Raw genomic sequence first — 12,423 nt, 5'->3', positions numbered from 1 at the left:
CAATACGTTTGTTTAATCTTGCCATTCATCATCATTAGCTCTGTATTTATGAGCTGCATTTTTACCACAAGTATTATTTCTTTTCATTTTACTTTAACTCAACAAATTGAACTTCACAAATAAAGTCTGCATTAAGAATGAGCCATCTAATGAACAGTGATTAGAAGACTAGAACCTTGGAAGCCCTTAAATGACCAGAGTATTGGAAACAAGAAGCATTTCATGGGGTGCGCATTCACCACACATTACTCTAAAGTCCATTGACATTGAAAGTAACAAATATTGTCTGGTTTACTTAGTGTTTGTAAAACACTGATTGACCTAAGAATAAAATGAAACATGGAAAAATGTTAAGCTGTAAAACAAATAACAACACCTAGCAATACCACAACTCAAAAGTTCTTATGAACTAGGTTACAGGGATGTTTTTAAATCTTTAACACTTACAAACATTTATCATTACCGGTTAGTATCTCACACTGTTCTGAGTGCAATGCTAATGCCACGTGATCATAGTATGACATGTAGTAATGCCATATTATAGAAAGAAGTCAAGTTAGAGGACTCTCATTTACCCCTGGTTAGCTTGGGACTGGTTTAGCAATAATAAATTATAGTTTTAAAGTCAGTTAACCTATGAATGTTCTATCAACCATCCATCATGCAGAATAACCAATCAGACATTTAAGGCTGTAAAGTTAAAACAAGTTTCTAAATGATGTACAGAGTGAGCTAAATTTGTAACAAAACAAAACACATTGTAATAGAACACATAATAAATAAAACACATAAATGTTCTATTTATATAGTACATTTGCAACTGTAATGCCCTCAGGGTCAAAGCAGTTTATTATGTTTTATGAATTTTCAGAAATCATTAATAGCATATGTCAATATGGAAGAGCTTGGATGTGTTCTAGCAATATTGTTATCTAGCCCCATCATAAAAACAGTATAGTGGCTTATAATTTACTCTTATTCCATAAATTAGTTCACACATGTTGCAAGCCCACCTCTTTACTCTTTAACTACCATATATTTGTTTCTATAAGACCTAGTAATTTCTTGAAATTCTATGATAAAATTTAAGTGGTGTCAACCTTTTGTATTTATTTTTGTCATATTTACTATAGTAAGGGTCTTGATATTTTAATTGTGTGCTTTTTAATAGCTTTGTCAACAGGAGTAGTATACAAAATATTTAATAAGTGGTAAGGTACTAACCAGTCACCTTGGATTTCTTAACTAGTGCCTAGAATGCCACAGCTAATCAGAACAGTTGCTGACATAAAATGTCAATCTGTTTGACCAGGTCTGTTCTGGTTGCATAACACCCTGTTCTGAAGGAGATGCTCTATTTTGTCTTTTGGGTGCCTAGGAGCACATGATAATAAAATAGGTCCCTTTATGTGTCTCAAAGAACACAAAGTTCTGATTTTTTGGAACCAAAGTACAAAAGAATATTTGTGATTTTTGCTTACTTCTGGTTCATTGTTTAATTCAGCCTCTGTTCAAATACATTTTCAGACCTATTTGCACTATAAATATATTTCATATAATTTGGAAGATGCCATTTTCCCTCAGTATATGTCATATTTACAGTTTTCCATTGTCTGGCCTCTGAAGGCACTCTCGTGAAAGGAGTCAGAAATCAGGGTCCCAGAGCCAGCTTTGTTACTAACAGTTGTTTCATTCTCAGATTAAAAGTATCTCTGTTCTATCACTGAAGATATGACCATCAAAGTTTCTTTATAATATTAACACAATTGCAAGAGACATACTTGAGGAAACAAATATTAAAATAATTTAGTATACTGGTTATATAAAAATAATACTACAAATTACAAATAAGTTTTATGGGATCATTTGGTTGTGTCTAGCCATTTGAGTAGGTTTGGAAGGTGTTACTGAGTGCTTTGTTAATAGTTTGGGCCAAGACTCTATAAGCCAGCTTTGAAAATTAGACTTATTTGGGTAACTTTGAAAAAATACTTATATCTGAGTTCCAAACATTACTGCATATTGGAATCACTAGGAGAATCTTTAGAAACTATTGATACTCACATTGTCCCCCATACATTCCAATTTAGTTAGTTTGAGGTATAGCATGGGTATTGGATTTCTTAATCTACCCACTTGAAACTAATGTGCATTAAAGATTATTTTCTTTATATCAATGTATTTTGCTATTTTATAATAGTTCCATAATAAAAACATGGAAGTCTGAAATATAACTATTCAGAGATATCCAAAAATGAAACAAAAATATGTGTTCAGAACGGAGTGTTCTAGGTTTATTGAACTCAAATAGTACACCAAAAATGGTGTACAAAATACCATATTTCATAAATCTACTTTCCCACAAATATGGCATTTGGTGATTTTTATCTTTTTAACATATTTGTGATGTAAATTATTCAGAAAATTGGAAATATTAGGAACCATCAATGTTAAAAACAGACATATGGCCTAATTTTTATTGCCAATTCATCTGGATTATTATTTTCACTTGCTTGATTTGAACTTTCAAGGGTAAATTCAAGTTAGCTAATGTCAGTGGATGATCCTTTTCAAAAAATGCTTTGGCTTATTGTTTTAACAACTCTAATACTGTTCAGTAATGGGCAAAACAGATTTTTTCAATTGTTCTCTTTGTTGGCAGTTTTAATAGGTAGGTAGCATAAAGTGTTTCTGTATATTTTTGGAATCCCTTTGAATGGTTACTTGTATTTTCACAGGTTTTTCTGTATTTCATTTTGATTTTTTAAAGGAAAATTTATATTAATTATGCAAAGAATATAGTGATTTGGGTGAACTACATGACTCTTGATGAAAGTAGATCTCTATTATTGACATTAAAACTAAATCATTTCAGCCAATAAGCAGGGTGGATAAAATTGAGAAACTGCAATCCAAAGATGGTCTATAAAATTATTGACAGTGAGGGGCTTTAATGTCACTTGGCAGTGGTCATGGTTGAAAATACACAGCTATAAAATGCAGGCATGTCACCAATAAAACAGACACTTATGAAGGCCTGAATCTTTAATACCATCAATACTTTTTAAATAACAATTTCTCTTAATATTTAGTATGAATCTAAATGCTATCCTCATGTCTTAGGAGAATTTAATGACTTATTTTTGTCATGGTCTGTAGATTAGAAAGCAGAGTGAGGGTTGTAAACCTGTGAGCAGGGAAAGGTGGCAGCCTCAACAAGACCCTAATAACCTGTTACCACTCTCCACCGCTCATTCCATCGTGGCCAACTGTTAGAGCCTAAAGGATGTAGCATTTATCTCTATCTCCCTATCTATCTAAATATTCATCTATCTGTTATCTAGAGATAGAATATGGATATATCTAGCTCATATGTAGTTCTATTGAATATAGATATTATTTATTAAATATTTATTTATTTATTTATCACTTGACATTTTTTCATTGCTTTCAGAGAGAGAGGAGGGAAAGAGAGAAACATCACTGCCATAGAGAAGCATCAATTAGTTGCTTCCCATGTGTGCCTGGACTAAGGGATTGCACATGTCCATACCAGGATCAAACTGAAACCTAGCTATGTGCCCTGACCAGGAATTGAACCTTCAACCTCTTGGTTAGGGCAGACCCCCAGCCAACTGAGCCACACCAGCCAGGGCTAGCTAAGACCTTTAAAGTACAATGTCTGATCAAGACCTTGGTAGAGACAACCTAGAAAACCCAGATTCTTTAAAAAAACAAACAAACAAACAAACAAACAAAAAACCCTTGTACTGCCGGTGGAATCTGAGGCAAAGCTTGAAGGTAGAACCATTCTATGGATACCTAGTGGGAAAAAGGGAATGAGTTGATCTGTATGAAATCTATTTGGTGGATTGATAGGTGTTATTCCTGTGGCTTTGTGGAAAGCAGCTCCTAGTAGAGATGGAAGCTGTGGAAGGGGATTATATTACCTTACTGAGAAAAACCTACACATCTTCTACCCAAGAGTAGAGTATCCTTAACTCAGCTTCCTAAACTAATGAGCCTTGGGCCTCTGGAAAAAAAACTCTCATCCCAGTTTTAACATGTTTCAATCTTACACTAGTTAGAATAGTTAAACTAGTTTTAGTTGTGTATATTTGCAGTTATATATATTACTATACGTCCAAGTCAACTTTGTAAGTTAAGTGTAGCCATGATTTAAGTTCTTACCAATAAAATATAAACTAACATGTTAAATGAAACTTAGGTCTACTTAAATGGCAAGGGGCTCTCTCTTAGTTTCTAGTCAACATGGTAACAGATTAGCTCTCCCAATATAAAGAACTAGAAAACTGAATTAAATAACTAAGAACCAGTTTTTAGACATTAGACAAATGTCACCATAGAATTTCAATCCTAGAAAAATGGAAACAAAGGATGCAACCCCAATAATTGCCCCAGCCCCTTACCTGGAATCACTTTCTAGATATTGGTACAGAAAGAAAAAATTCAGAGACTAACTATCTCTCTGAGTTGTTGGACATCTGAAATCTGTAGGGCATAGTTCTGAAGAGTGAGATATGTAGAAAAAAGAACTCTAGAAATCTGTGTGGGGATATCTGTGAGTCATTGATTGAATATTAAACTTTATATCCATAGGGTGATATATCACAAGACCAAAGAACATTTACTGAGAACTCTAAGCGTAACAACTTAGAAATAAAATGCTATTCAGAAATCAAAAAGTACAAACTACCAATACACAAGAAAAATTGATGAATCTCAAAAACATCTGAGAAAAAAATCAGATACAACATAATACATATTATCCTATTTCTATGAATTCTAGCATAAACTATACTATCATATACTCATAGAAATCAGATCAATAGTTGCCTTGAAATAGAAGATCAGAAATGATGAACAGTAAAATTACAACAAACTCACAACTATCAACACCTGAACCTAAAAAACAAAAACTAAGCAGACAACTAGAACAGGAACAGATTCACAGAAATGGACATCACATGGAGGATTATCGTGGGGAAGGGAAGGGGGAAGAATGGGGGGAAAGGTACAGGGAATAAGATGCATAAATGGTAGGTACAAAATAGACAGGGGGAGGTTAAGAATAGTATAGGAAATGGCGAAGCAGAAGAACTTATATATACAGCCCATGGACATGAACTAAGGGGGTGGCAGAATGCTGGAGGGTGTGGGGGTGCAGGGCAGAAAGGAATAAAGGGGAGAAAAAATTGGGACAACTGTAATAGCATAATCAATAAAATATACTTTAAAAAAGCTAAAATTAAAAAAAAGAAGTGAAGTGGTTAACTGGCTGAGTCATGGGAAAACGCTTTGGAATGATGGAAATGTTCAAAATCTTGATTGTAGTGGTGCTTATACAAATATATACATATCTTAAAATTCATTTTGGCATATAAAACTTAAAATGGCCTGAAAACTTAAAATAAATGCATTTTATTTTGTGAAATTTATAGATTAATAAGGCTGATTTTATGAAATAAAAAGAGGTGCCATTTTCTTGACCTTTTTCAATTGTTACTTGGAAGAGGAAGGTGATAGATAACAGGAGCTCCAGTGGCAGCACTGAACCATGAGGACAAAATCTGTTTCTTAGGGTTTGGTCAAGAGATGTATGAAAGACCTCCAGTCTCTGAAATGAAGCGGATTCGTGATTGATAAATATGGGGAATGTATATCTAGATGGAATAGGCACATCTAGGGTGATCATTGGACTCTTCATCCCTCAACTTCTTTTACATTAGAAAAAAAAGGAACTTCTATTTTTTCAAGCTACTATTTATCAATATTATGCTCTTTGAAGTGGAGCCCAATTATAAATAATACATATCATTTCCAGGCAGAAAGAATATTTTATTTATCTAAATTAAGCCAGTGTTTTAATTTACTACCTATATCACCAGAGTCTAGGTGAGAAAAACTTATAAACCTCAATAGAAGAGGTTTAAAAAACCTATAAACCTCAAGAAAAACAATACAATCCAAGTATTCTATACTTAATCTTGCATAAGGAGTAAAGAACTCTTTAAAAATATATAGGATCAGCATGTATGCCAGCTTTTTATGCTATATGAGGAAATTAGGAAATTATTCTAATTAAATAAACTAAACCAGAACAAATTGTCAAGATGGTGAAAGACAAAAATCTTAATGCAATAAATATTTTAATAATGATAGTTTAACCTCTATGAACATAATGATAGTACAACCAAGGATTGGTATGTGTTAAATAAAGAACACAAACACATTAAAGTAACAGAAAAATAAACAATAGCTTAAACCAAATTCTACACTTTTATAATTAAACATCATCAGGAGAATTAGAACCATTATGAAGATTTCAGTGGTGAAGAGAGAAGTAGATAAACTAACCTAATATGGAGGGATGCTTGTCTTTTAAATTTAATATAACAGTAGGGAAATATAGATTTAATATTTCTTTAAAGACAAATGAGGGCACATGATAGAACTTCCAAATTAGTAATGATGTGAGTAATAAAAAGAAACTTAATTAAACAAATAAAATATAATAAAACAACAAATTTATAGTAGAGGATATTAGGTTCATGGAAAAATTATAATGAATGTAAGTAGTCCATTTTCCTAACAAATGCAAATACTTTAAAAGACTCTCTAGTTTGTAAAAGAAAGGTGGCCAAACTCTAGTCTTTACTGATGGGATATACACACCTAGAAAGAGGGATTCCCTCAGTCATACATTGATTAGATTGTTTCTATGGATTCCAAAATAAATCCCTAAGACTACAAATATCTGCATTTTTCTTTTGGATTTAAACTGCCTAGTTATCTTAAATTCCTACTTGCTTATTTTTCCTCTCATCTTTCCTTTTTATACTTACTATATTTTACTTGTCTATTATAATACTTCTCTAAGAAGCATTTCTGTCTATAGATTGTGATCTCCTGAAAAAAGCTATTATACATTATAATAGCCCCCAAAATGTTCTATTGTACAGAATGCTTATTACTTCCTCTTATAAAGCCTGGTGTGATTGCTTTTGTCACATTTCCATCATTTACTGGGCATGACATGATGTTTTGCCAAAAAAGAATGTGATCTCAGTGATGGTTGAATACAGTTAAATATGATGTATAGAACATTTTCTTTTTTCAAAAAAACATTTCCAACTATGGGAAATACTGTTGAGAAACATAAACTAGAAAATGAGACATCACAAGGGTCAAGAAAAATGGCATGCATGTCAAGCTCGAAATCTCACCTATTTGGTCCGTAGGCAGCTCATTTGCTTTTAATCACCATGCATTCCTTTTTATTTGGCCACATGTCTAACAAAATTAGCTCTCTCTTTTCCTAGCTTGTGGAAGATTTGAAGCAGCACATTATGAAGGTGCTAATGGGTTGAGAATATTTTAAAAGTAAGTAGCAGGTACATATGTAGCAGTGAAAAAAAACCTTAATTGTAAAATGTGAGAAAAAATAAAGAAAAAAATTATACAAAGCAGATTTCAGATTTTAATGGTAAAATGTCCGAGAAGTTTAATGGCCCTTTTGGACACACATCTATTTCAGTACAAACAATAAGAATATTTTAAATGATGGCATTGATGCTTAAAAATGTGCAGTTTTCTATAATCTATTTATGGTATAGAAAATGCAATGCAGTTTTTAAATTTTTCTATCAAGATAGAAAAAGGAAGTTTGTTTATTATAAAATTCACTTAGACAAACACCTGATTCTATGGCAAAGTACAAATGATGCTTTATTGTAGATTCAGGTGTATTTTAAATATACTAGGATTCATGTGTATTTCTTCTCATTCTTTGAACATCGTTAAAGAAGGGTAAAGGGGTAATGATTTACTGTATAGGTGGAGATGGAAAGCAGGATGACAGTTGGGGTGGGGAGAAGTGAGGAGGTGGAGGAATTACGCAAAAAAGAAAAAGGACTCATGGACACGGACAACAACAGTGTGGGGATGCTGGGGGGAGCGGGTATAAGCAGACTAAATGGTAATGGGAACAATTTACAATAAAAATTATTTTTTAAATGATATCTAGTGTATAGGTGGAAATATATGTTTGCAAATAGCCAATTTAGATAATAATCATAAAAGTAATTACAAATGTTTTATCCTCATCCCATCAAAAAATTTTGACCTACTTTTTACATACTCATAGTTCAAAATATTTCCTCAAAAACACATTAGCATATTTGATTTTATTCTATTAATTATTTTTAATTTATTGTTATAGATGCACAATTACAAATCACTGAAGTTTACAAGTCAGTTGAGTGCAGGGATTCTTTCAGGGAGTGTGCATAGCTTGAGCTGTACTACTGGTAAGAGCATTATTAAAACTCCTTGCAGGACCCGATGATAACTATGGAGCGGTGAATAGAGGTACATAACACACCTGAGTGGAGAGATAGCCTATGTTTTGCAATGGTTGAATGCTCTGGACTTCGTTCTGTACCTTCCAAAGTATTACTTCACCATGAAATGGCATTCTCAAAACAGGTTTGCCCCATGTCAAGAAAGAGGTGGGCCGATAACATAAAGTTTGGAACTACAAGTGAAACATTTTAAAAGTAAGCCTGCTTGAAATGTACTTTGATTAAATTTACTGATGTATCTATATAAGACAGTGTTTCTCCCTGCCCCCATAGTCAATTTTTATTGAATCTACTTGTAAAAATAGAAATATTTTCACCTGTTCATCTCCATAGTAAATACGATCAAATCAGAGCTCAAGTGATGGCTTTATAAATACTTAAGAACAACAGAGTTGGTTTAAATATTCTTTTAGTTTACATGACTATTGCCTAATTGTGAAAGCTAATGCTGAAAGTGTTCTCATTAGATTAAAGTTATCAATACCTTTCAAAGAATTATTCCATTTAATATGATTGCTCTTTTCTCCTTCTTCTCAGTGCCTTCTGCAATGGTGTAAAATACAGACCAGAACTCAGAAAGTTGTTTATGTGGGTGGATTAATTTGATTACACAATACTTTCCTGGTGTGACAGCTTTCTCTCGTGGTCATTACGTAAATACTATGTGAAGATGATGAATGAGGATCTACTAAGATCACTTTTTTATTTTTTGACATTGCTGAAAGATGAAAGAAAACATTGAGCCTTCTGCTTTCAACTTGATAAAAGCATTGGGATTTTTGCCCCCACCCCAAGTGTCACAAATGGATAAAGTAGACTAGAGATAAAAGTTATTTTATAAATAAAAATACAATCCAGGCACCCACATCAAAAACTCCAGGACTAAGGACTAGTCAATCTTTGCAGTTTTAAGTGATTCAGATACACAGCCAGAACTGAGGACTGATTTAGGATGTAGATTGCTCAGGACTAGATTTGAGGAGAACATACTTAAAGAAGGCTGAATGGGTCTTCCTTCATTCACGCTTGCTCTACTGACACATCTGAAACGCTCACTATCAAAGGAGACCAGGCTGTAGGAACGTCAGGCAGCTCAAGTATAATTCTCCCAGAAAGGCACTGAGTGATTCCTTTACTATTTCTTTCCTGTTCAGATTTATGTCTAGCTCTAAGCATTTAGTTCTAGATTTTAATTATAATTGGTCAGTATAATAAAGAATGTAAGAATTTTCCTGAAGAAAATATGTTAAAATGATACCTAGTAACCTGTCATGAAATGTCGCCTGATTTGGGATACTCTATTTATATTATGAAAGTAATACATCAGAAAAAAGCAACAACAATGACAGAAATATAGCTTGGAATTACTAAAGCTTTACTTCAGAATTTAAAGGTTTAATTAAAAACAAATTGTCCACTTGCCTTCAGTGAAATCACAAGAACTCAGAGACAGCATTTTGATTAATTGTAGCACACATATTCTACATGCTATTTACATTTGTATTTACAATGCTCCTCAATAGCGTGGGATTACTCAGGAAAATAAACACATCATACAGAAACAATCTCTTCCTTCAGCATTTATAAAATATACAATTTAGAAATTATTTAATTGTACTTCTAACATGTAGATATCATTTTACTACTAGACCAAATTTGGAATATAGATAAAAAGGTTAAAAAATATATTCTCATATTTTGTGACAAAATATTCTCACATTTGATTCCAAATAGACACCAATTGTGATATATCTACCCAATATCTTCTTATAATTATTAGGTAAATAAAATATTCTAAATTCACATTGTATAAAAACCTTTTTTCCTTGATTTCATCAAAGTTTCACTTCCCAGAATATGCAAGTTATGGTTGTACATGATTCAGTCATCAAATTTTTCTCAAGACAGAGCTTTATAACAATTTTATTTTGCTGTGCATAAAGCTAATCATTGCTGTATTTTTTGTTATTTAAATTATATGTAGACGGCTGTTGTCTGGTTCTAACCTATAAGAAATAAAAAATTAAGTAAACACTTAAAAGTGTTAAGGAAACATAAATACAAGATTACTGTTCCAAGTTGTAAGTGTTCCTAGCATGTTTAGACAGGAAAATCTCAAATATGTGTTTAATAATTTCTAGTTAGCCTTCTTAATTAGTTTTACTTCTGAAAGCAATTAAAGATTGATACAAACATGATACAAACACAATATAATCCTTAACTCTTTTCATCATTTAAAAATATAACCAGAGACATTGAAATTAAGAACAATGTAACAGTAGCCAGAGGGGAGTGGGGAGAGGGGTTTACAGGAGCTACTATAAAGGACACATGGACAAAATCAAGGGGGAGGGTGGACGTGGGGGAAGGAGGTGGGTTTGGCTGGGGTGGGGTGGAAGGATGGGGAGAAAATGCAGATGACTGTAATTGAATAACAATAAAAATTTTTAAAAAAATAGTAGTTACAGAGTGGCTGTGGCGCCCGAGCGCCTCCCGTGCCAGGCCCTGTGCTACACTCCCATTGCAGCGGGCAACAAGGGCAGCGCCTGGCACCTGGGCTGGGTGGCTGCAGGCCTGGTCCTCTGGCCAGTGCCTACTATTGCATTTACAGGCTGGTGTGGGGCCAGAGGCCAGGAGGCCAGAGGCTTCGGCTGCGTTCCTCCCGGTCCGCAGAAGACTTAACCAATGGTTCATATGATGATGTCCTAAATGCTGAACAACTTCAGAATCTCCTTTATCTACTTGAGTCAACTGAGGATCCTGTAATTAGTGAAAGAGCTTTGGTCTCTCTGGGTAACAATGCAGCCTTTTCAGCTAACCAAGTCATTATTCGTGAATTGGATGGTGTCCCAATTGTTGGAAGCAAAATCAACGATCCCAACTACGGTATTAAAGAGAAGGCTTTAAATGCACTGAGTAACCTGAGTGTAAGTGTTGAAAATCAAATCAGGATAAAGGTATATGTCAGTCAAGTCTGTGAGGATGTCCTCTCTGGTCCCCTGAACTCCCCCGTGCAGCTGGCGGGACTGAGATTCTTAACAAACATGACAGTTACCAATGACCACCAGCACCTGCTTAGCAATTACATCGCAGACCTGTTCCAAGTGTAGCTTACAGGAAATGGGAACACCAAGGTTCAGGTTTTGAAACTGCTGTTGACTTTGTCTGAAAATCCAGCCATGACAGAAGGACTACTTGGTGCCCAAGCGGATTCATCATTCCTTTCCCTTCATGATGGCCACGTGGCAAAGGAGATTCTTCTTCGAGTTCTTACACTATTTCAGAATATAAATAACTGCCTCAAAAAGGAAGGGCATTTAGCTAAGCCTGCTTTCACTAAAGGTTCATTGTTTTTCCTGTTATATGGAGAAGAATGTGCCCAGAAAATGTGAGCGTTAGTTAATCACCCTGATGCGGACGTGAAGGAAAAGGTAACAATAATACCCCAGTTCTAACTGTTAGGTCATATTTTCCCAGAGAATAATGCACTCTGAACAAGTAATGCATGTAAACTTCTTTCTCATCTTCTTTACAAAGGGATTCTTTCAGCCACTGAATTTAAACAGTAAATATCAGATTTCACCATTTACACAGTGTAACAGCTTGTTCTAAAACATTTCTTTTTATTTTGCTCTTTGCTGAGCTACTTCAGTTATTTCCTTGACATGAAGTGACAGTGACCTTTTTATGTGTAAGCTATTCTTCTTGTTTGCTGTGATTTGTAGTTACTCACCTGAGACAGCATTATTAGTACATGTATGTATGTGATTGTTTCAGAACTGTTGTACAAATGACCTTGTCCTTTTAGTAGCAATGAGATCCTAAGCTCAAGTCCACCTGCCAGCCTAACCATACTGCTTTCAAAATTCTATTCCAATCATTAGACTCTATTCTAGTCCATGAAAATTGTAAACTTTTAGGAGAAATGTCTCCTAGCACCCACTCCCATTCAATGTGCCAGTACATAAAGATGCTGTGTATAAAATACTGGGAACAATCAAAATGTCCACCTATATAGTCAACTGGTTAAATCAGCTAT

At 34.0% G+C, this 12,423-nt stretch overlaps 1 pseudogene; it reads left to right on the top strand.

Moving 5' to 3' along the window:
- Window positions 1-8,433: 8,433 nt before the first annotated feature.
- Window positions 8,434-11,949, top strand: LOC112319282 (armadillo repeat-containing protein 10-like; annotated as a pseudogene).
- Window positions 11,950-12,423: the final 474 nt, after the last annotated feature.

This window comes from Desmodus rotundus, chromosome 11 (assembly GCF_022682495.2).
Source record: "Desmodus rotundus isolate HL8 chromosome 11, HLdesRot8A.1, whole genome shotgun sequence".
Classification (NCBI taxonomy): domain Eukaryota; kingdom Metazoa; phylum Chordata; class Mammalia; order Chiroptera; family Phyllostomidae; genus Desmodus; species Desmodus rotundus.
The sequence above is the reverse complement of the archived record's forward strand: the minus strand, read 5'-3'. Positions and strand labels throughout refer to the sequence as shown.